We start from the raw sequence: 25,828 nt of genomic DNA on the forward strand, positions 1-25,828 counted from the left end.
TGAACACGCAATGGCACTCTTTCAATAGTCTGCAAGTGGCTGGTCCACTAATACCTGTTCTTATTGCACCCTGATCCCTTCATTCAAGGATCGACCTCTTTAATATATGAATATAGACTTGCCTGAGGACATGTTTGGTACTCACTATCTGTGTGTGGTTGGGTTTGTCTTGAGTGAAAATCAACATTTCCTTGTGGTATCTATTATGCATGTATCAGCGATGAGAGCTGTTCATGGCACCGACACAGAGGACAGATTGCAGTACAAGATAGGAGCATACTTCCTGCAAGCCCGGGCAAGCCATAATGAGTGGTAGGCATTTCTTTTCATCACTAGATCGCGACAGTTTGGACACATAGCACCTATAGACCTTATGCAAAATCTGCTGCCATCTAGCGGCCGCTGTGTGCATTTCCGCCATGTTGAAGGCTAAGCGCGCTCCGCATGTAGACAAGGAGCGTACATATCAACGTGTGGCGGCTGATAAGAACGAAAATGCCAACATATTTTCGAGTGCTGTGTTGCTGAGATTGAGGAAATTGGGATGCTGAAAGAAGGTTTGCAGGAACCAAGCCTCCATGTTAGTACATTTCCTCGTGGCCGACGAGAATCAGCAGATCGTTCCGTTGCTTCGGTTACTGCTTACGACTAACGCCGTGTTTCCGTTCGCCGTTAATATATGTGGTATGTGACAGCATCGGCACTCATCAGAGAACACTCTTTCATGTCATGCCAGAACAAGAAAGTTTTCGCACCGTGTGCTTGCTGCAGGCACAAACCCGCTTCGTGTACGAGCTTCAAAGCTGCATCGCGGCTACTCGCGCATGCCTGCGCTGCTGTTGATATTAGCTTGTTTATTAAATTGCGATAACAATTGCATGTTAGACAGATAGCTCGTGCGCGTCATTGATTTGCAGCGGACGGACCGATTGTGCTGGAGCGTGTTGTTTGTAGTTTGTTTTCGATGGTGGAGTTTAACAAGGTAGCGTCTGGTGGGATGCTTTGCATGCGTATTTCTTCACTATGCGTATTTTTCAAGCATTTCATGTGGTATCACTGCCAGGTTCAGACGGGTTGCCCGGATGTCCTGACCGCCCCCACCCCTTACTTTTTTTTGTTTAACTTATACCCCAGGAAGAGCAAATCAGGTTCTCCCAAAAGCTGATCCCCCCTTCGGAAAAATCCTCTGTACACTCCAGTTTGCTATGAAATGTTAACAGGTGCTTCAAGTGCGTGGTACTTTTCTTATGAAACTAAATAAAATGCTGTTCCGGGAAATGTGCTACATTCTACTGTGGGTGCGCTACCGCTGGTTACGCGCTGAGGCGGTTTCAGTCGGCGAAGCAAAACTGCCTTGCCGCAACGGGTTTAAATTGTAAAGCATCAGTAGGCCCCTAAAGCGACAATGTGAACACGAATATTCTTGGCGTTTCCTGTTATATAGGATCACATATCGGAAGGATATTCAATAAAATACCAGCTGATCGGCATCTACTTCTAGGAGACACTACACTTTTCATGTTCACTTTCCACGTGCATGAGATGCGCAATTTTCTGCATTTTAATCGCACGGTAATTCTGTACATAACATAGGTCGGATGACTACAACAGCGAAATAATATTATTTCAAAGATAAAAAGAGGACAACGTTTTATTTAAAATTAGATGGACACTACGTCGGCTCGACATAGGCTGTCCCTCATGAAATATGCTTTCAATTGGGTCAACTGCACTTTCTTATCGTCATCGCTGCGCCTAGCCGCGCTAAATAAAGCCTCTTCCCAACCATCCTACATTATACAAGCATGATATTCAGATAGCTAACAACGCTTTATTCGCTACACTGAAAACAGACAGGCCAATTTGTAACCTAGCGCAGAGCTTCATTATCGACGACAGGCCTGCATGTGACTCGCAGTGTCAAACTTGTACCTTCTTCTCGCTGTGAGGCTGTTCTTTACACGTAATAACCGTCAACGTAAAAACTAGGAAATGCCGGTAACGTGTACAGGCCCGCCTGACATTTTTATGCCCTGATTGCCGACTACCAAAGCGGATACAAGCAAGAAGTGATAGCGGCGACAGCAATAGAATTCGGGCACAAGCCTCCAACATGGCGCCGAATCGTTAGCTTCGTCAAACCTCCAACAGATGGCAGCAATTTTGCATAAGGTCTATTGATATACAGCATATACTGGCCTTTAGCTTAGGAGTGAGAAACGTACCTTCTGCACTTCAGTGCAATGCATATTATTTAGTTTGCATTCCTTGAACATGGAACGTCGAATAGTTTGTATTGTTGAGCTTGTAATCTTTGAACATGGGATGTCGCTAGAGCCAACGTTTTGAAACTTGGAGTTGTCTTCATAAAGGGAGCAACTGTTAATTCTTGATGTTGCCATCTTGATGAAGGCAAGTCTACTCGTACAAGAGTTGGCTGCAGTGACATACCGTTTGAAGATTTTTTTCGTCTCTTCAAGCCTCCTCCATCTTCCATCGAACATCTGTGTTGTTTGTGCTGCCATGAAACTGTGGTGCAGCTGCCATGAAAAAAAAAAATTGGGCGTGCGCAGGCACAGCTCCATCGAAGAAAAATAATTATTTCTTTGTTAAAGATAGTGAAGGCACACTAATGCAATCTCAGCCAAGATTATTAATAGTTGCTGACTCAATTTTAATGTAGTAGTTTCGTTGCTGTGCATACGCACGATGAAACTCTCATCAAAAAGTGGGAAGCAACCACACATGCTCCAGTGTTCAGCTAACCAGTCATCACTGCCTTTCTTTATGTTTCAGTCTTCCCTGAGCCTTTCTTTGATACACTGCCCCATTTGCTCCACATAATGCTTATCCCATCATCTGATAAACGATGCCTTCCTTACAGAGCACATAATGTGTCCTGTGATTCCTATTGCAGCCAAGTGAGTGTCTGGGTTGCAACCTTTTCATAGTTTAGCACGCTTATTTGAGGCCGTGAACACTATGCTGATGATTGCCCGAGCACCAACCGTTCTTATATTGTCGGATATCCCGTGCAGGTATGACATAGTGGCAAACATATTTTGGCCATCACGATTAGCCATTTCTTTGGCCTGGCAGCTGGAAGGTGTTTGTTTAGTAGGGCTTCTGCAGCCAATACAGCAAGGGGAGCAGGATATCCTGCTTGCATCCAGCGAGTTCTTGAAATCAAGCCTCGTCCACAAGAAATAGGAACATGATTATTTAGTACAATATGCAAGCACATAAGTTCTTAAATGTTTTAGATATGAGGATGACTGCGTCTTTCTTTATTAAATACCACAAAGGTTCTTTCGAATCTGAAGCCACTAACATATTAACACTGGCACATGATTACTAACACCCACTGGTGCTTACCCACGAGCATCCGGGCAAGGATTGTACCATATCAGGTTCCTGAATGTACAATTTCATTTGCATAAAAAGTGCATGAGCTAGTTATACGAACTGATGGGAAACAAGCCATTGCTGCCTCTTAGTTTCTCCCACTCAATAATGGTAGAAAGGTGCATTGTCTGACACTGCTTGGACAGTGGCGTAGCGAGGGGGTAGCAGACCGGGCCCATGCCCCCACTCGCCCTCTTCCCCGAAATGAATTTCTGCCTATGCCACTGTGGCTCGCTAACGCAGTAAAATTTCTGTTCCTATTACTTGTGGACAAGCCTTAATTTCAAAAGAACTCCCCTGACACAAGCAGGATATCCTGTTCATCTTGCTGTATCGTTTGCATATGCCCTACCCAGAAAACCACCTTCCAGTTGCCAAGCCAAAAAAAAAAAAAAAAGCCAAATCTTGATGGCCGAAAAATGTTTGCCACGATGCCATATCTGCACGGAATATTCAACAATATAAAAACGGTTGGTGCTCGGAATCATCAGCATAATGTTCATGGCCTCAAATAAGCATGTTAAACTATGGAAAAGCAGCAACCCAGATACTCAGAGGAGAGGCTTGGCTGCAATAAGAATCACAGGACACGTTACGTGCCCTGCATATAAGGTACCGTTTATCAGATACTCCTATCATGGGGTAAGCATTATAGAGGGCAAATGGGGCAACATCTCAAGGAAAGATTCAGGGAACATTGCAACAATGTAAAGAAACGCAGCGATTGCCTGTTTGCCAAACAGTAAAGAAACTATACTACATTGATTATTTAGTCAGCAAGTATTCATAATCTTGGCCGAGATTGCGTTAGTGTGTCATTACACTACTTGTCAAAGAAATAACTATTTTTCCTGGACGCAGCTGTGCCTGCGCATGTTGAAGTTTTTCTTTTTAAGTTATAACTATGTGTGATCTGAGTCCAAAAAACACTTAAAAGATAGCGCCTATCTGTGTCCCTTCTTGTCCTGTCTTCACTACTCTCTGCAATAAACGTAATGGTTAAAAGGGAGCCGTTCGGCGACCTAACAGCTTGTCACTATTAGTGGGTTAGTAGGCCTTGAGGCGCTCCACGTTGACTATGTCGCGCCCTCGACGGCGCATGTCCAAAGCTGGTTCGATGGGTTCGATCAGGTAGTTGACCGGTGATGTGCGCTCGATGACCCGGTAGGGGCCTTCGTATTTCGGCAGTAGTTTTGAAGAGAGGCCAGTTGCAGTGGTAGGGACCGAGCGCCATACGAGCGCTCCGGCGACTAACGTGGACTCAGAAGTGGTGGTGCCACCGTGAAGGCTCTTCTGCCGCTCTTGTTCGTGCGTTGTAAAGGTCTTTGCAAGCTTGCGACACTCTTCAGCAAGCCTGGCTGTGTCAGAAATAGGCGCACACTCAGATGGATCCGGCTTGTAGGGTAGTATCGTGTCAATGGTGTGCGACGGGTGCCTTCCGTACAACAGGAAGAAGGGTGAAAAACCAGTAGTGTTCTGAGGGGCGGTATTATAGGCGTAGGTGACGAAGGGCAGAATGGCATCCCAATTTGTGTGATCGGTGGCGACATACATTGAGAGCATGTCGCCGAGCGTGTGGTTAAAGTGTTCGGTTAGGCCATTCGTCTGCGGGTTGTAAGCAGTAGTTTTGCGGTGAACAGCATGGCACTCTTTGAGAATGGCTTCGACGACTTCCGACAAGAAGACACGGCCTCGATCGCTGAGAAGCTTCTAGGGTGGACCGTGACGCAGCATGAATCGGTGTAGCAGGAAGGAGGCAACATCGCACGCTGTAGCCGCTGTGAGGGCAGCGGTTTCGGCAGATCGCGTTAGATGGTCAACGGCGATGATGGCCCAACGGTTACCAGCCGAGGTCAGAGGAAGTGGTCCATACAAATCGATGCCCACGCGCCCAAACGGATGGTTAGGGCAAGGTAATGGTTGTAGACCGACTGGTGACACGTGCGTTGAAGGTTTTCGGTGTTGGCAATCGAGGCAGGAGCGGACAAACTTCTGCACGTAACGATACATCCCTCGCCAGAAGTATCGTTGTCAAATGCGGTGGTAAGTTTTGGATACCCCAGAGTGCGCGCATTGCGGATCAGAGTGGAAGGACTCGCATATTTCAGCACGCAGACTTCGGGGTATCACAAGTAGCCACTGGCGGCCGTTGGCGTTGTAATTGCGTCAGTGCAGTAGGTTGTCACGAATGGCGAAATTGTGGGCTTGACGACGCAACGGGCGAGTGGTTGGTGTTGCTGACGGATCAGTGAGCAAGTCTATCAGCGAGGTGATCCATTTATCCTTGCGCTGCTCGGTAGTGATGGTGTGAACGTCGATGGAAGAAACAGCAATGTGAGATACTGAGCAGGAGGCATTGGCGTCAGGCAAGGGGGAGCGCGAGAGGGCGTCGGCATCAGCATGCTGGCGTCCGTTGCGGTACAGCACGCGGATGTCGTAGTCTTGCAGGCAAAGTGCCCAGCGGGCGAGACGGCCCGAGGGATCCTTCAATGATGACAGCCAGCATAGTGCACGATGATCGGTGACGACATCAAATGGGCGACCATACAAATAATACATGAAAATTTACTACTTTGAAAATTATTAGAGAAATACAAATGCAGAGGTTCATTATTCACATAAAGGCCTATTCATACAGCAAATATGAACAAACTAAGATGTTCACAGAAGTAACCATAGCGTCCCAAATTTGACTAATTTTCACTAACGCAGTGTTTGTCGTGAATTTTTAAAAATGCATAATTTGCTCAGAATTCCATCAAATTATAAGAGCTATTTCTTCTTCACTTCTACTTATGCTAAATAGAAAGATATTTGTAATGTATAGCTTCAGTAGCTGCCAGCATGGTTGCGAATTTACGAAAGCGCACTCTTCGTAAGATGGTCGTCGTCAACCGGCGACGCTCGTCGAATTTTCCTGTGTTGAAAAAAATTTTTATGTGAAAACAAATTGCGATTTCGTGCTGTGCAGTCATATGTGCACAACATACAAAATTATCAGAAAAATCGGAAACATCAAGTATACACCTTTTTTTTTATCTTTGGGTTCAGGTGATATCTTAAGTATCTGCGTGATTTCTAGAAAAGTTAGTCGTGAGTTCAGCACTGCTATGTGCTCTTTTCTTGAGTAGCTGTGCTATCCTGTCAAGATGTTTAACAAGTAACAACGCACTTGAATGTGGATTCTTCTTTGTGGCAAAAGAGCGCAGACAACGGGACGAAGAACATACAGGGCACAGAGCTGACTATCAACTGATTTCCTTATTGGAAAGTCTGAGAATCTGTAGGCAGGCGAGCAAAAATCGAAAAATGGCACAAATGCTATCAGGTGACTCGGCCGCCCGGCTTTATTTTTTGGATAGGGTTTACAAGATGCGGCAGAAGCCGATTTCATTAAAACATAAACACAAGCAAAAAATGGCAAAAAAGAACAATGACATGGTGGTCAATACCAAACTGATTAAAACCACTAAAAGTCTGACATTCATAAATCAACAAAAACGAAGAACCAGGGTCTGAAAAAAAAAAGGTTTTTAAGCAAGTGACAGCAAGGCTAGAAAACTGCAACCACTAACAATAAAACAGAAAACAAAACAAGAAAACAAAACATGTGACAACAAGCTTAGTGATCACAATTGAGGCTCATGGCAGCTAATTTCTTCGTCAAATAGTGCTAGTAACGCAAGCTGCTCCCCTTTTGTGAATTATGTGCGCCTCACAAATTTTGTGAGCACATTACTCCCGATATTTCATGAGAACTTGCACATTGTCAAGCAATGGGGAGCAGCCGCATGATGTACAATGCCAGGTTTCTGCCTGTTGTTGCTTTTAAAGATTTGGCATGTTCACGCATTTTGTAATTTATGCATCGTCTGGTTTGTCCTACATATGATTTTCTGCATGATAATGGAATGTCATAAATGACGTTCTTCATGCATTCAATGAAATGATTTCTGTGCTTCTTGTCACAGCAAAAGGATACTGTTTCATCCCTGTTAACTAGCCTGCATAGGGAGGCCAGATGGTTTGGGATGGAGCACAAAACTCTTATGCCTACTCTGCCTGCAGTCTTCTTCAACCAATGAGAGAAACCGTGAATGTAGGGAACGTCAGCCAAGGGAGAGCGAGTGTGCTTGTTTGGCCTGTTATTTCTGGTCATTCTAAGAGTGACGAGCATCTTTTCAGCTAGGGAGCTCAAAAGAGCACTAGGGAACCCCGCGCTCCTCGAGCGTTCCACTTGAATCGTAAAACTTGTTTCCGTCCACTGAGGGCATGATCGGATGAGGGCGTTTCTCATGGCAGAATAGCCTATTCCTGGAGTCATCCAGGAGTGATGCATGGAGTACCATTTGAGTAGCGAAAGAATGCTGTTATGCAACGTTACATCAAAGAAGCTGACCGAGCTAATTGGCCTGTATATGATAGCTGGCCTATCTATGACACCACAGCCCTCAGAAGTGCTGTATAGCGGTTTGTTTTCTTATGTTTTTGATCAAAGCAGCATTAAGCCAAGGCTATGGGGTTGGGCATTGAATACACGTGGATTATTCAAGTAAAATGGTAAAAATGATATCACTATTTCGAAACAAAGTCATCAATCATAAATTGCAGCATCTGTTGATGTGTTGCGCTAAGCTGTTCGCTTCAATGCCGAACTACATTTTCACACTCTCTCTTGCAGGTTTCAAATACAGCAACTGTACCACCACAACAGTGCAGCACAGGAGAGCCTATCGTCAGTGCCGCGTCGAGAAATTAAATAAAAAAGCACTTACTCCTGGAAACTTCTCGTATCATCTTATTGGTTTGTTTGTGATTATAAAACTGCACTTTCATGGGAATTGAATCAACTAGCCCCATTTATTGTCCCACTGAAACTAAATAAATTGACAATGTAGAGCTTGTTTCCAAATGCCTGCATCATAGGCCTACAAGATTACTTATTGGCTTCAAAATACTCTTACATGTAAAGAACGCTGTTGATATAGTCATTGCTGGAAATGTTCTGCTGATATTTTTGTTACAATCCTCTAAAGCCTACACACTTTCGTATTGTTAACCACAAAAAGATTTATTGACCTGTGTGCAGCAAACATGCTGTTGCAGGCATAAGGCTGCAATACGCTGAAACTCATACATCAGAATTCTACACACTAACAGCAGCCAATTCCTTGTAGACCCTCATTAGGTGTGCATGAGAAAGCGCATTAGACTGGCAAAAGACAGTCTAATGATTCTGATGTCTAAAGACATTAGTCTCTTTATTGAAATACATTAATTTTTTTTTCTGTGAGATTAGCTGATGCATGCTCCTTGTGTTAAGTAAGATGCAATTTTTCTAGTTCATGAAGTTGACTGACGTTATCAAATGATGTAGCAAATTTTCATCAATAGTTGCTGCAAATAGCTAACATGCATGGTAGAAATTTGCTAACTTACAAATACTATTTTCCTGCATTTAGTAACTAAGTAATAACCGTCGTGGTAGTAATGTTACTAGCTTAGCTTACTACCTTCCAATAAGTAGTAACAGGAACTAGTAACTGTTATGGTAGTAAATTTACTAACTTTCTGTTACTACCTTTGGTATGTAATAGCTGCAGGTAGTAAATGACATGGTAGTAACTTTACTACCTTGCCGTTTACTACCTGCAGTTACTACTTAGGTAGTGAATGTTGTGACAGCAATTTACTACCTCAAAGTTAGTAAGTAGCACTACCTTTTCTTTTAAGAGTGTAGAATGATGTGTCTTGTACTTAATATTGTTTGGGACACAATTGCAAGGAAGTGCACACCAAACAAAGCCAAATTGCTAAGGTAGCTTGCTAGAAAATAACAAGTGGACTGCCCCCTTATTTGTTTTGAAAGGATAAGTTCATGAGATTCAATTAGCTTAATCTAATCCAATAGCAGCTTTGAAAACCACTTCAGAGAAACTACTGCCGAGATCCTTTAGGGGGCCATTATGTGCACAGGTGCTGAAGTGGAACACGTGGAGGTTGAAAATTGAGCAATAAAGAATATGGCATGTATTTTAGGGTGATTTTATTTTTACCTTCGTTATTTTGTTCACACAATGCCCTATTACTCCAACAAGAGAGCATATAGGTGAAGAACCCTTGCAATGCATCCTATTGTATATGTAGTGATGCGTGTGCTCTGCAGGTGAGAGAGACAATGGGGACATCAATGAACATCAATGTCTAGTGGGTCTTTGGGATTTTGCCGAAGACATCATGTTTGTCCATGATGAACCGGCAGTGCAACCACACACGGACATAGGAAAGAAGGCACATAACACAGTGCTGTGTTTCGTGTACCTTTCCTCTGTGTGTGGTTGTGCTGCTGGTTCATCATGAAGGACAACCAACTAGCCCAAGTTTCAGTCTTGCTAGACATGTTTGTGCCTGCTATTTTTTTTGTGTCAACAAGCTGTCCTCCTACTCTTGTAGAACTTCTCACTGTCTTGTGTTTGCGTTGTAGCGTGACAATATTCTCTATATTTTCTCTCAAGGCTCTACATTTCATTGTTCTGCTCAGTATGCAGCTGCGCAGCAGCATAACATGTTCCTTCATTCACTTAGTGCACTAAATACTGGCATGGGTACTCGAAGAAATGGCACAAAATGTAACAACAATTAGCGGTGCCAGATGGAACACCTAAATGCCACAGTTCTACAGTAATGGGTGAAGGGAAGGGCTTGAAGCAGAGAATGGAAATAAGGGACCCATGCATACATAATTAAGTGCCAGGCTGGCACAGTGATGGATTTGGACTCGATGCCTGACTAACTTATTGCAAATATATGTCTCAACACTGCAAGGGAAAGGTCATGTTTTGAAATGGTACCAGAAAAATAACAAATACATTTCAGGTCTCAACATTTAGTGAAGGACAAATCTTGTACTATATGCAAATACCCTTTATGTGGCACAATGTCTGACAGATGGTGTGCCGTGGTAACTGCCACGGAAGGGGGCTGCACGTAAAGGATAATATTGAAGAATTGATCGCTGGGCAAGTTGGTAATCCATGACTACAAAGAACTGCACGAAATAAACTGGCACAAGGAAGACGCTTGTCCGTGCGTCTCCTTGTGCCAGTTTATTTCACGCAGTTCTTCGTAAAAAAGAATAATAGCTGCACATTTAGACGTGTATGTCTGCATGCTTATGTGAGCGCTATATGAGCTGCTAATTCTGAAAAAAAAGCTGCAACACTTGCGCTTGAACTACTACAGAATGTTATTGTGTATAGCTAGTGTTGGTACTGGCAATAAATCTTGGATTCTAAAGCACAGTTTGTATTAGCTGCTGTACCAGCCGAAGCTAAGGATGTTGCATGACAGCTTATATTTAAATAAAGGTGCACGTAAAGCTACATGGTATGGAACAGGGGCGTAGCCAGGGGGGGGGGGGCATTGGAGGGCGTTCAACCCCCCCCCCCCCCCGAAAATTTTCAATTTTGCTTGTGTATATATACACACAGACATGCAAACGCATGCACAAACATACATAAAGCATGGATGACTCCCCCCCACCTTGAAAAAAATTTCTGGCTACGCCCCGGGTATTGAACATGAGGGAGGTTGACTGGGACACGTAAAGCTCAACATTTATGGGTGTGCTATTAGTGTGAAAGCGTGCTTTTTATTTGCAGCTGTTATTTGCAATTATGACACCTACTGAGTAAAAGAATTGTTCCTCTATATCTACTATTTAGTATTTTACGTTTGCATGTCGTGTCCCATGATCCGAATCAAGCAGGATGCTGCTGACTGCACATTTTTAAGACAGGTGAACATTTATTCCTAGAAGTCAAGATTACTGCCCGAGTTCAGCCACTTCTAGCATTCTGCTAGTTTATACGTTTAAGCGTTGTTAAGCTCAAAGCATACTCGACTGGATGACGTGGAGTGAAGTAATACTGGCCCTTGTCGCTCCGATCACATCTTGTAGCCAAGGAAAGAATCACTTTCACTCGTCGACAATGGGTGGAATACGAAAACAACCTTCAACCTGCTATGTTTCCCAACACAGGGCCTCCACCAGATCGCTGTTCGGCGCTGATATGTGGTCAACTGAGGCATGTTATAGAGCTTAACGTTCATGAAGCTTCAAGGTGCAAAACAAGTGCATATTTAATTTGGGGTTATTTAGATTTAACAGCACCTATTAAATATTAGAATGTTTCAAGTTAATCTTTGCATCATTCAGTATAATTGTTCACATGATCCTTCTGAATCCTTCAGGCCACTTCTGACTTTTGAAGAAATAGCATGGTTTTATCCTTGAAAGCTGGATCATATTGTGACTTCATTCGATTTCAAGCATTGCTATTTTTGATGCGACGCTTGGCAGGAAACATATGTTCTAACGGGTGATGCAAGCGATTTCATGCGTGCTCTTTCCGCGCCAGTCATGCACTATACGTTTCATCGTTTGTGGAAGCCAAGGGGAGCATCACTTCCAACTGTCAACAACAAACGAACCACGAGAACGAACAACCTCAGACCCGCCGTCCTCCCCAGCATGACAATCCCACGGCATCGCTCGTCCGCGCCGTCAGCCTCGAGCTCGGGAGACTGCATTCTTTTTCTGCGAAGGCTCGTTGTTCTTTCGACTCAACAACAACGTTTCTTCATCGCCTATGCTACACTCGAGAGAGAAATGAGCGTGCCCGTTCTGAAAGCTGGTCCGTCGCCTCGTACGCGCTGCACTACACCAAACCCATCAGTTGCGCGAATAAGCGATTATGTGTTTAAAACCGATTCTCTGAGATGAACCTCTACATAATACTGTCCGTATAAACGCACCGACATCAACGCGATGCTCGCGAAGGACGTGGGAGACTGTACTTCGCCAAGTAGAGATGAGATCAGCTGACTTCCACCGCCTGTACTGCGTCAAACATCGCAGAAAACTTTTCTTTGGCGGCTGGTTGCACATCAGGGCACGTTCGGCTGCTGTATGATGCCGGCAAATGGAAATGCACTCGGAAACGCATCGTTCATTGTTCACCTCTGTCTCCGTGCGGGATGCGCAAGCCGTCGGACGAGAAACATAATTCCACACACAAACTGACTGTGACTGCCCGCGAGGGTTCGCTTAAGGTCGTGCACACGTATACACGCGCATTATACGCGAACGATGCCTCTCATATATGCAAAATTATAGCGTTGTAGCCGATCGTAAAATCGTCCAAGATAACGTGAAGTGCATATATAAAGCCGCGGAAGTCCACCCAGATCGTGTGGTGCGGTGGCGTAGTGGTTACAGTGTCTGCTTGTCACGCGGTTGGCCTGGGTTCAAATCCCCGTGGTGGAGTGTGTGTTTGTGTGTTGATACATGGTTTGTGACTCTCTGTGCAGTGTTCTTGTGATGTGTAAATGCATATTCATGAGTTGAAAGGCTGAAGAGAACAAAAGAAAAAAAAAAGAGGAACACTGCACGATCAACTACAACGTAGAAGATTTTTTTTTTTCTAAAAATTTGCGAAAAGTACCGCATATATTTCGACCGCATATTGAGCCGTATATAAGCCGGACAGATTTGACCTGAAATACCGCTTAACCACATCGACGGTATGCGTTACTTTAAGCGGTCACTTTTAAACGGCCTTCTGGCAACGAGATGGCCGCGCATAGGGAAGAGCCGCATAAATTTAGGCCGCATAAGAAAGAGCCGCTTAGCCAGAGGCCGTATAAAGAAGGGCCGGATGAAAGAGCCGTATAAGTAGGCCGCTTAGAGAGCCATTTATAAGCGTCGAAAATTTGACCTACTTTCCGCCTTATATGCGTTGTTTTAAGCGGTCGTTTGCTAAGAGTGTGGATTTGAAGTTTTGCAGTTTACTCTTCAAGGATCACTGCTGAGCGAGAATGCCCTGAAGGCACTACGGATAGCGTTAGCCAACGTAAAGTGCTTTCTGATGCGCGCAATATCAGCCATGAATAATTCTTTTTTCTTGCCACCTTACTTGCAATCGTTATGAAAGCCGTTAGGCATGCGGAATACGCAAGCCTTGAAGTATTAGCCTTTACGTAAGATGCACATAGCAATGCGTCAGGCGCTCTAAGAAATTACGCTCGCAGAAGGGACACGTGCCTGTTGGAGAGAAGGGTAAACGTTTATGGGATCACCAGTTTCAGATTATGTAGCCTTCAGCAAAGAGTTTCGTTTAAAATGTATGCGCTGTATTTTGTGAGAACGTGGTTGTAGCTTTGAGATTAATGTCTCCAGATGTTACTGCAAAAACGTCTTTAGAAACGTTACGTAATGTTACTGTCAATGAGTAATATACTTTTCTTTCCTCTTTCACTTTTTTGAAGAGGAAGTGTAGGTTACGTCAATATACGTGATGTTGCAACGCTATAGGGCGCTGTATGGCGAGTATATCTCACCTAGCTTGTCTGTGCTAATGGCACTTAACACACCTGTAATGAGAATTTTTCCAGTTGGTGGTACGCAAGAATGGTTCACATGACTATGTTTTAGTACATTGAACTAGCACTGAGCTAATCTTGGCATCAGCCCTGCCACGGCGATCTAGTGGTTATGGCGCTCGACTGCTTACCCGCAGGCAGCCGCATTTTCGATGGAGGCGAAATTGTTTGAGGCTCGTGCGCTTAAATTTAGGTGCACGTTCAAGATCTCCAGGTAGTCAAAATTTCCGGAGCCCTCCACTACGGCGTCTCTCATAAATATATCGTGGTTTTCCCAACATATCCCCAGATATTATTATTATTATACTTGCCCTTCCTTTGAACACCTTTTTGTTGTGCATCAGGTACCTTGCGCTTGCCCTTTCCAACGATTTCGCATCACGCACAGCACGTCACGATACCAGCTGATCATATGACTGTCCAGATACACTGCGTACGTCATACTTCGTTGCAGACTAGATGGTTCTTAGTGACATCTTGAGTTGCTGCGCAAACAGAAAGAAAGGAAAGCGGCAGACGGGATAGAGCGCTCTATCCCGTCTACCTTTTACCTCCTTTCCGGTTGCGCTGCAACTCTAGATGTCACCATGCGCCAACGAAACGACAACTGCTTTCTCTTCGCATTTCAGGTAAGCATAAGTCAACCGTTATATTCGGAGCATAAGTAAAGCGTTATATTCGAATTACCCATTCAAATCCACAACTGTGGTCCTCCTCTACCAAAATAGAAATACTATATTAAGATTTTCATGGACAGTTCAAGCCATGGAATATTATGTCGGGTCAGTGTACTTCCTGAAAAACCATTACCACAAACAATAAAGCCGATGAGCAGATACCGCCAACAGCTCAATAGAATATTGTTTTTCACAACACATCCTGTGCGGCTTGGAAGGAACTATTAAATTTCTGTAGTATAGTTTTCGCTGTCTTCTTAATCGTGTGCGTTATTGAAACTACTATTATGTGTTTTTAATGCGGAAGTATTTCATAATACATGCGAACGAGAAGAAATCCTGCTTTTACGCCGCGTCTAAGCCTCTGCTTCAAGTACCTCTAATGTACCGATGAATATATTCAGATCGGCATCCTAATGAAACTGGAGTACAGCCATCGCACCCGCCATGAAGAATCCGGGCCACAACAACAACCCGTTTCAACCTCTTGATCCCAAAGAGCCCATAGGAAACACGCCAAGTTTGTAACCTTATTCGTCTTCAGCATCCAATCTCTTTCCAAAGCGATTAATTACCACATTGCCTCCATGGTGGAGCCTTACGAGAATTTGAACTTGTTGTGGAATGCTCTCTGGAAGTCTAGGAAAAGCCAAGAAATCGGCACACTCTTTTCTGTTGTTCTCAATACCACCCTAGGCATAGGATAGCATGTTTACAAAAGGACTGGAGAAAAGCTTCGCATGAAGTGGGTCCATAATTTTTCAGCAGCTCTGTTGCTGACGAAACTTAAGTCAACAAACACAAATATATGCCGCACAGCTACATTTGTTTCTGGCAGTTGTATATATGTATTCATATTCTTGACAAACACGGTTTCTTAAAACGTACGGCTACCTCCCACTTGTTCGCTTAGACTATTTCTGTAATTGTGAAGTTCATGAATTCATACCCGATGATGACAAAGACCAAACATCTCTTTTCGGGGGAATCTATTTCAGCCGGTAATTCTTAAACCACTTGTTTCGCACGGCCACTCAACTACGGCACCTACGCGAATGACGTGAACTCCACTGCGCCCGTCAAACAAGAGAAACAAAAAAAATACTTTATACTCTCATCCTTACACTGACTTTGCGGCCTCCCGTCACTTTATGACAATAAGCGAGGAAAAACTGCACTGCATTGGTTTCAGAAACTATTAAGACTTATGCTCAGAAACTAGGTATAAGGAAAATATATAGGCGCTATATGTACACAATATAGACTATGTACACCGTAGGTTTTACAGATATGAACTTTAACGATAATTTTCAATACACATCTGTTCATCATCTTGAAGAATGACTTGCTGCCAAAGTTTTAAAATTCTGGACTGACCTGTCAGTCTTGCAGTCGCTTAAGAAATTGAACCTTTCTTGGCGCGTCCGGCTGATATATTCCTAAAACCAACTTAAGTACAATAGGAGGAGGCACCATGTCTATCTTTATTAGAGTAATCTCCCGTACACACGTATGTTGAAGGAAAGTCGACACTTTTGAGACCTGCCAAAAAAAGATGAGTAGCTCTCCGACGATAGAAGTTGAAGCAAATGCTCCGTCTCTTCCTCGGCTTTCGCCTCGAAAAAAATTCAGTGCCAGGTGAGAGGACCCTGATAAGATGCCCAAGTGCTGATTTCTCGGGGGATCCTCTCCAGTCATCGGTGAAGTAATTCTTCGAACGGGGACGCCGTTCTAAGACGTCCTCCTCCCATGAGATGACAGCGTGAACTAGAAAGCCCCTTCACGGCCTTGTTTTTTTTAATTTTTGTCTTTACTTCTTGCTAGGCACATTTTCCTGGATGCTATAACTCTTCAAAAATGGCGCCTGGTCAACAACTTTTCAATTTCATTTATCTAGTCTTTATCAAACTTTGCTCGAAGTTCCCTTAAACGGATCTATAGACACCTGCAATTTTCTCCGCTGTTAACAAAGCAACTGTTAAAATACATATGGAAGACAGAAGACAACGAAGAGTTGGCACGCGAGGGGAGCAGGAGCTTCGGATGCCGCCGGGAACCCACGCCTGAAATAGATGTTCTTCTATCTCCTCAGGATGATGTGATATGATGGCGTCATCCCGTGATGACGATTTCTTGCGTCGCTCGTGTTCACGCCGCCGACGCGGGACGCTGGTCAATTTTAGCGTTTTATGAGGACTCTAAGGCCTTAAAAACCCCTGCGTATCATAGATATCGATATCGTGGCTTTGGCACTGTAAAAAGCCGCTATTCATTCTCCGGCCATCAAAATAGATGTCCATATTAGCTAGCTCACGTGCTGGAATAAATTGACGAACTTACATTGCACAATCGCTGGCGCTGGGCTAGTGACAAATCAAAAGCCCGAGGTTCAGGGCAACACTAGAAAAGAACAGCGTGAAATGCCAACAAAACTCTAGACGTGTGCCACGAAACACCTGCGTTGGTTGCAAAGCCTAGCGTTGCGACAAGGGGGGTAAATGTCTTTTTCCGGAGAAGCGCATCAGGATGTTGCCCTGTGGCCGGCCGGCAACGTCCGAAGCGGGCGTCTGACACCTCTGCGGCACCGTCGGGAGACGTCACCTAGAAGTGATTGTGTGGCTCTCTGGCGGGGCCCAACGAGGTGTGAGCAGACAAGCAGGAGCAGCTGTGCACAGATCGTTGTGAGAAGGTATGCCATCATGGGATGGTTGCGATGGGACCGATCGTTGACCGGGTACACAGGTGAACATGAGCTTCAGAGGTGGGTCGCGCTACCAGTGTGTGTGATATCTGCATTGCGCAAGTCGTGCCCGCATCAAATAACATAGATTTAATCAATGTAGATAAGGTATTAGGCCAACATGAAACAAGGAAGTTATTTTTTTTTCCTTCGAGCCTGGTGGCAGACATGTCACCGCCCCGTTACATAGGGGACGCTCATAGCATCCATCCATCCATCCATAGTGTACTTTTGAGAATGTCGTTTGTCGGCCGGGCCTCTCGTCCCTCTCATGCAGGTGGCTGAAGTACTGTAGAAAGAGAGAGGAGAGACCGTCGGCAGACGAAATTACGGTCGGCCCAATCAGGCCACTGAGTGGTCACGACTTGCCATAGGGAAAGCGGGGAGAAGTATCCAAGGTGTCAAAATCTGACTCCCGGCGTCCCACGGGTGTTCTTGTCACAGGAGCGGTACTCTGCAGAATTATGTCGCGGTAGTCGCAGTGTGAATAACTGGCACTAGCTGTGTTACCTTCTCTATATTGTACGTAAAGTCAAGTGTTTGCTACGAAAGGCTGACCCCCATCTTTGAGAAATGGACACCACAACCAGGCAGCTGCAAATACTTCTACTCCATTCTGCACTGACAGCGGCTACGCCAGCTGAGAGCCGTGCTCTGATGGAAATAATGGAGTCAGGAAAATGTTGCATGTACTTAAGTCATCTTATGTTTATTTGTAATACATGCTTCTTGTTATCGCATGTGTAAAAAAACGCCAGGCCTGCGCTAAAACCGCAGCACAGTCACAGCGAAAGCTGGAAGAGCGGCGTTTCTAGAGCCTGTTGGGGCTACAATACAAGTACACTAGAAAGGTACCCACTACGCCATAAATCACAATTTTTGTGAAGTTTGGAAGCACCTACTAAGCCATTATTCGTCATTCTGCGGAGAAGCGAGGCACCAGCTACACGTCTGTAAGGCATTATGTGCACTTTGTTCACGCGACGACTGATGACGATGAAGAATTATGGCTCAGCCCTTTGTAATGGGTTGGAATCTTTAAACGGCCCACCAGTTATGTAATTTGCATTGGGTGACGCCCGGTCGCTATTTCCCTCTCCCGTCATGCTGTATAACATACGTTGACGTGGGAAAGAGACGGGGGGAGGGAGCGAAGAACTTTACTGAGACCCCGAGGAAATGGATCATACGCCTATGGGGTTCCTTGGCAACCAATACAAGTGCCCTTGCGAGGAACCCACTACGCTATAAATCATTGTAATTTTACTGAGACCCAGAGGAGAGAGAGAGAGAGAAGGAATGTAGGAAAGGCAGGGAGGTGTATCATGCGCTTATGGGCTTCCTTGGCAACCAATCCAAGTGCACTTGCGAGGAACCCACTACGCTATAAATAATTGTAATTTTTGAGAAGTAGGCCAGCAGGCACTCTGCCATTTTTTGTCATTCTACGGAGAGCGTTGGTACCTGCTAAACCCATGTAAGGCATTATGCGCACTTTGTTGATGCTGTGCCTGATGAAGAATTATGGCAGGGTCCTTTGTAATGGGTTGGAAGCATTCAACAACCTGCTCGTTGCGCAATTCGCATTGTGTGACGCCTGGTTACAGAAATCGTGTTGTGCTACGCTTGGTGCTTATTTTACTCTTCTACCACGCTATATTGCATATGCTAATGTGGTTCCTTCCCGACATGAAGCCTGTATAGGACCTTTTAGCAAAGCAGTTTCAAGCACCGGCATGGCTCAGAGGTTGAATACTGGGCTCCCACGCAGAGGACCCAGGTTCGAACCTCGTTCCATCCTGGAATTTTTTTCTTATTTAGTTTTTTTTCTTATTTCGAGCGATACTGGTTACGGACACCGGCGGCGGCGGCGGCGGCGGCAGCGGCGGCGGCGGCGGACAACTACGGCGCCAAAAGCGGCCGGTGAAATGATCTCATAACAGCTTTCGCTGTAAAAGAGATTGAATGGACTCTGCTCCTGATGGCCGCAGTGCAGATAACAAATAGCTTGATGGTGATGGTGCGAGTGAGCGGGGTTCAAGACGTGTGACCCTAATATAATGAAACAAAAACAGTACGTGAAATTGTGGTTGAAAGAGTTGAGTGGGAAATTGAAAACGGAAGTGGCACTGATGGCAAAGTCATCCAGCACATCCCTTTATCGTGCTGTTCTTCCGATCAGCAATGACAATTTCAAGCGAAATGAAAAGAAAGCTTCGTGTTCAACCAAGTTTCTGAAGAGGAGACGGCATTGGGGAAATGCTTGTCATACGCCTTCCAGCGCTTCTCTTATTGAATGTCTTAGCACACAACAACAATGGAGTTCTGATTTCCAAACACTCCTCTAATACTTCTCTTTCTAATGATAGCTGTCGCGGAGCTATCAATACATACTTTAGCTTGACTGGGTTTTCTCTTTTGTTGTTCTTACGACTTTATGGGAAAATGGACTGAAACGAAATCTAAGGAGAGAGTAGCAATTTAGAGCTATGTGGGTGTTTTCTCTGTGAATCAGTACAGCGTAAATAAAGTGATGAAGCTCAAGATTATCATTCGAAAGTAGGAATTTACTTCAGTAAAATAGACAGAGGGCTAAATACTGTTCCTTATAAGTCCTTCTTTTTAAAGCAGCGGTTACACTCTACAGATTTTTACTGACTTTCGGCGGCAACTTCCTACCGGCATGCTGTTGATTACTGTCTTCATATTTAGAAATGTCCAGCAAAATTATATTTCAAACGCGAAACATTCCTTAGCGAACCTTTGGTACTTTGAGCGTTTCTATCTATCTATCTATCTATCTATCTATCTATCTATCTATCTATCTATCTATCTATCTATCTATCTATCTATCTATCTATCTATCTATCTATCTATCTATCTATCTATCTATCTATCTATCTATCTATCTATCTATCTATCTATCTATCTATCTATCTATCTATCTATCTATCTATCTATCTATCTATCTATCTATCTATCTACGCCTGCGTGCTCTCGTGATCGCCTCCTGCACTTAGGGTAGACAAACTTGGCATGGTTGTGAGGGTAAGAGGATTTGGCGCACATGACTGTCGGGTCATGACATGAATAACATGAAAATCCTATCGAGTACGTCGTGAACCCTTTCCTCCAGACACGTGTGGCACATACCCGTTTACCACAGGCCGCGGTGTACGGGTATACGCCGCAGGTGATTGACACTTTATATATTCCGAGGAACGGCGAGAACAAACATTGCTCATTTAAATGCGAGAATGTTGAGACAAACCTTCTTCGGCAGCGTTGACCTGACGAATGGAAAGAATAAAAATTAGTGTCCAAACAAGAATCGAACCCAAGCATTATGTGTCACACTCAAGTATTCTAACACAGAGTCACGCCAGGTTTATAAAATGGTTTGGAAAAACAGCCAATGCAAGCGTAATGTCGGTGCAACGTCGATTGTGGTTGTGGTGCTGGCTATTTAAATTTACAAGAAAGCACTGAACACTCCATATGTACGTACTCCTATGATACAGGCGTCATATCAGACTAACATGGGTGCTTCCAGTGTTGGCTCCGCTTTTGTAGCACTCTAATAAACATTACATTGGTATTCTCATGATTCTGCAACCTATAATGAAGCACTGCTCGACCTCGGAGGAACACATTAACGAAAGTTACGTATGATATTCATATGATCGCACCATAAAGTGCACTTAGTTTCGATAATACTGGCATATGTGCTTTTACATCAGTGCTGTCGTTACGTCACACCATGAGTTAACGAGTGTTGTTGACGCCAGTGTTGTTGACGTGCCTGGAAAACTCACGATGTGCACACAACTACTACACCTACAAAAGCACGCTGATCCACCTCGCAACGCTTGGCTCAAACACATGAATACAACTTAAAAGTACTCACTGACTGCTTCGCATGAAACCGATTCCCACAACACACGAGATCTGCCGATATATTTTAAATAAATGTTCTTGTGTATACACTGACTTTCCGCCAAGCCGACACTCAGCAAAGCGGGATATGAGAAAGGTTATTATAGGATCTTTATTTTCTAGCTAAATGATTTTTGCAATTTCCAATGAAAAGGATACCATCTGTAAGTTGTCCCTCTGAGAGCACTGAATGAATATATCTTTGCAGAAAATAGGTTGAGCAGAATCGTTCAAATTTAGAACTATGCGCACAGGGCTTCATTAGAGTTACGCTTCTACTTCTGGTTTTTCGTGTTGCCGAATGATGGTGGCGGTTGAAGTAGCTTCGATCATGGCCCACTTTCGCGCTCAGTAATCTTGTCTGACAGGGTAATCTGGCTTCCCTTTGCAGCGGTGTTTGAACGGGCAACTTTGCTTTAGCTTGAGAATTCTGAGCAACGGACGCACTCGAGTGGGCGAACAAGAACCTCTTTGTATGCTAGCGGGCGCGCGCGCTCCGTGCTCTTTCTGCTCGCACGGCGACGAGGAGCACTCGCAAAGGCGGGGGGACGAGCCGACGAACGCAGCGTAGCTAGGAAAAGAGCAACACGAGCAAGAGCCGCGTTTTTATTACGAAACGCGTGCGACTCTGCTAGCACTCGCAAAAAGTCGTCCACAACTCCAACGCCACAACCAAAGATCGACCTCTGGATGGCTTAGGGGCCCTGTAAACCTTCGCCTGGTCACGGGGTGCCCCAGCGGCAATGCTCCGAGTTAGCGCAACTGTGAAACCTATCCTCAGTGCATGGACACGCCCGATCGGCGCATCCACTCCGTCGTTTTGAGCAAAAAAATATAAATAGAATAAAAATGTTAATTATCGCGTGACCCGGACCTATTCGCGGGCGGGAAAGGCCGAGGGAGTAAGCTACGGCGAAAGAGGCATGAAGCTGCGGGAGCTGCCCGACGAGAGCGACATGCGGCCCTTACGCGATGAAGGCGTTCTGGGAATGCAGAACTGGTAGACAGAGAGGCTCCTGCCGCGACAGCGTATCAGCAGAAAGTTCAACAGCGTATCAGCACAAGGTGCAAGTAGGCTTGCGCTTTTACATTCTTAGAAACTGAGCATGTCCCTCAGTTTCTGTCGCTCTCTCTATCAAAAAATATTAAAAAAAAACAGTGCCAAGATAAATCTCGTGCTTGCTGCTGGTAGGACGTATACTACTACAGTAACGGAAAGAACAGAAATCGTTTTTGTTATATTTAGCCGTTCTGTGATGGCCAAGGTGTTATAAAGGTAGCCTTGTTGTCATATTAATCCTTGTTAGCCAAGGCGAATCGAGTGTTATGTTATCACTAAATCGTATCTCCTGGAAGTTTAACTCATGCGGAAGAGCGGCTCACGGTGGACGTAGGACTTATACATTTTTAGCTAGAGTTTAAAAATATGCCGGAACACTCAATAACGACGTGAACAAATGCATGTTACTGACTGTTGCTTGGGGTACCTCAGACTATTTGTTGTGTGTTGATTAATTTATTAATTATGCCACTTTAATTTTAGGCAACGAAGCTTTTGCGAAATATTCCAGTGAGAAAGTCGTACACAGGCGTGCAAAACGTCCGACTAGACAGTTTCCAACTATTTATGCCTTAAGTATTGGTGTTTCCTTCTTACTACAGATGCCCGGAAAAAAAAAAAGAAAAAAGATGGTTGGCCCTTCGTCATAGCAATCCGAATAACAGGAAAGTAAAGCGTGCCCTTACAGAAGTATCTGAATGTTTACTGTACATTGATATAAGAGAATTTGTACAATGTATATTGATGTCTGGCAGCTATAGCACCGTTTAACGTGGATGCACCCACTTTGATGATTGGTGGTACATCTCCGTCCCGACGACTAATGTCTATGTTAAACGATTAAACAAACTCTTCTGGTAGCTGTAGTTGTTAACGGTGAAAGCGTAATCAGAGAACGAGGTCTGATAGCCAGAAGAGTGTCACATATTGGACGCAGAACTTGGTCGCCCAACTGTGGCATGTTAAAATGTGATTGAACACCACGGCCGGACTAGAGGGAAACGGAAAGCGCGTGGTGCCGCTTCGGTAGCCCGTCAGCGATTTTTCTCGGGCGAGCGCGTGAGCGGGGAAACGCGGTGTTACAGCCAGGTGAGGCAGGCGCGCGTCGCCGAGCTATTAGGGGCGAAGCTCCTTAAGGCGGCACCCGTTCGTCCCTCGTAGTCGTAGTAGTGCGTAACCAGTCGTAACGCTAGTACCAGATCTTGACCTTCAAGGTGGTGCCGGTGGGAGATTTTTCCTGTGCGTTGTTGAACAATAAAAAATTCGCAGCGTGCGCGTTAACTAAAAGCCAAATTCTTCTGTCTCTCATTCCCCATTAGCAGCCATTGGCATGTTCCAGTAGGAAACGTTAGTAGAAGTAGAAGTGTAAGTGTTAGCTAAAAGCCGACTTCTTCTGTCTCTCATTCCCATTAGCAGCCATTGTTTACCTCCAAGGTAGTGCCTGGTGAGATTTCTCCTGTGCGTGATTAAACAATAAAAATTTTGTTCAAAACGCCGTTGATTGATGAAATAAACCAACGAAAGAGGCCAGATGTTTTCTAAAAGCAAAACGAAAGAACGCCAGATGTTTCTAAAGCAAAACGAAAAGACGCCAGCTGCTTAACGAAAGACGCCAGAAGTTTTCTAAAGCAATGGTCTTCTAAACAATGAAAATTCACAGCGTACATGCAAAATTAAAGTGAGCTGCAAGTCGTCATAACTCATGGAACCCTTAGTATAAACGCGCCCGATCTCACGTCGGTGATGATGTACTGGGCAGAATTCACGGAAGATTCACGGTTTACCGATGAACCTCCGCAGCTTCGCCCACTCATCATCATTCACTCCGTGGATATGCTGTGATTTTTTTTTTGTTTGGATTAACGTGATGATATGAGCAAGGCCGACGCTTTTACTACGATTGGGCTAAGATCGCCGCCTCGCGGTTTGTTGAGGCATTGACAAAATTGAACTTCTATTGAAAACGCACCAAATGGGACGTTGCAGGTAACGCGTAGTGCGTTGCAGGTGATAATCGCGGATGCCACAGTAATTATGAATTACTTCACCGCTCACAGAGGGCGACACCACCCCGCAGACCGGGAGAGTGGTAGATATAAAAGGCGCGCCTGTAAATCCCCTTGGGTCTGTGACCGTGGCGCAGTGGATAGCGTGCCCGGCATCTGTTGCTGCGGACCGAGCGATCGTGGGTTTGATGCCTGTTGCCGGAACATTTTCTTTGCCATCTGAACGTGCAAATTTTTTCGACGTCATTTCCGTGACGGAAATACGCCACTGAAGTCTTGGTGGACCCCGGTATAAAACACTTTCGTGTTAAAAAAATATACCACGTGACATGCTGGCTTCCGAGCCTATGGTCACAGTTATTCTAGTGCTCCCTAACGTTCTGCGTACAAGCGACTTGCTTCCCGCGCGCCGGTTCATGGCAGCGATAAGCAAACGCAGTGGTTATCGCTTGTGTTACCGCAAGCAAAGCCTGTTCGTCGTGCAGCCACCGCCACCGTCACAGCCCTGCCGATGCAGCACAACCGGGCAAATGCAACGGTCGTTTGCGTGCTGAAAGTTAGGCAGCACTGGAATCATCGCACGCACTGGTGCGCCCGCGGGAATATCGCCTGGTATTTTTCCTCGTATTTCGCAGGCATTTGTGGCAAGTAGAAAGACACAAACACAGTAAAACCTCGGTGATACGATCACGGCTCGTACGAATTTCGGGGTGATGCGAATTTTCCTGTGGTCCCGGCCAAGGCCCATCAGCCTGCATTGTATTGGAGTTCGGTTCTTGCGAACAGATTTTCATCCTGCGACGTTTGATACGAACGTATGATAGCGCAGAGGTACGAACAGATGCTGCCCGCGCTGTCGCGGAAGACGCGGCATTCCCTCGCGGGCGCTGGCATGCGCGCTGCGCGAGCATCAATGGTGCGTCTTGCCTCCGAAATTGTGCGCCCGAATCTTGGAGGCCGTTATGCGCCTTCGCGTTTAGGTTACAGATGGTGTTGACGTCGCGTTTTTTTTTTTTTTACACGCATTCATGCGTGCTGCTGTGCTCGAGGCAGCAGCGCCTTTGTGCTGCGTAACACGCGCCTGCCACGTCGATGCAAGCCATGTCCTCGCAATCAGACGTTCCATGAAACAAGACTGCAACTTGGGCTGCGGGTCCATCATGAAGTCCCATGAAAGGTGGAAGAAGACCCCAATAGACGAAGCGGGCGGTCTTGGCGAAGGAGCCAGGCCTCGCAACGTACGCGCACACCTGCCAACTCTCCGATTTACACGGGGGACTCCCGAATTTTGAGCAAACCTCCCGATTGTGCGGGCACGGCCGTAAATCTTCCGAAAAGCGCCCCGAACACCACCGCGATAAGAAAATAACAGCAACAAAGGACAGCGATTCTAAAATTTTCTGGCCTTCATCCATCGCGTGCAAAGCGCTTAAGATACTTTCGTCACAGTACTCTGTTGTCATGCAGAAAAGCGTAGTACGATTAGAAAGTGGTTACTAGCGGTCACGTGTTAGAACACATATCTGGTTCATTAATTACACACGCGCGCACACACCGTATA

This window comes from Rhipicephalus sanguineus, chromosome 2 (assembly GCF_013339695.2).
Source record: "Rhipicephalus sanguineus isolate Rsan-2018 chromosome 2, BIME_Rsan_1.4, whole genome shotgun sequence".
NCBI lineage: Eukaryota > Metazoa > Arthropoda > Arachnida > Ixodida > Ixodidae > Rhipicephalus > Rhipicephalus sanguineus.